The sequence below is a fragment of the Phalacrocorax aristotelis genome, chromosome 2, assembly GCF_949628215.1.
Source record: "Phalacrocorax aristotelis chromosome 2, bGulAri2.1, whole genome shotgun sequence".
NCBI lineage: Eukaryota > Metazoa > Chordata > Aves > Suliformes > Phalacrocoracidae > Phalacrocorax > Phalacrocorax aristotelis.
In genome coordinates this window covers 75,207,903-75,208,631 of record NC_134277.1, presented here as the reverse complement: position 1 = coordinate 75,208,631, position 729 = coordinate 75,207,903, and positions in this window count along the sequence as shown.

Below are 729 nucleotides of genomic sequence, written 5' to 3'. Positions count from 1 at the left end.
AGTCTTCTGTACTTGTGTTTATTGTACCTGTTTATGTGTTTGGCCAAGAACAAAAGAGGAAAGAGGATAAACATGTGAGAAAACATCACGTTATGGTGCAATTTAGGGCACTGTCAATTCTAAAATGACCCACACTCCTTTTGAGGGAAGGATTGTTTCCTCATAAACCTAATATTTCTTCCATGCCTTATCGTTTCTGTTGTGAACTTAGATTATAACCTCTGAGAGTCAGGAATTCCTATGATTGTGGTTATACAGGACCCAGCAAACAGAACCCCACTCGTCTGGCTTCCAAAGCTACCATAATAAACATGATCACATGTCATCATCAGGCAGCGATTTACTGAGAAGAAAGGCAAAACAATGCAGCCTCTCATTATTTCCGCTTGGCACACCAGATGTGATGGGTAGCAGCCAGATGGCTCCTGCCCCCTTCCAGGCTGCATCTACCTTTTAAGATCGCTCAGTAGATGAACTACATCTTCTGTCTCTACAAACTGGGTCCTCCAGTCAAGAGATGACTAAGAGTCCAGCATCAATATAAATGAAATGCTGATATCACATTTTCCACGGTAGCGTATTTCCCCGCACGTCATCAAGAACAAGGCACAGATAGCAGCTTTGATCTGCTAGTCACTGTTTCTTTTGTTCCTTAGCCTCCTTGCTCTATCTTGCAATCCAATAGTTACTTGTAACTCAAACCGACACCGAGCAAACTCTAAATTTCAT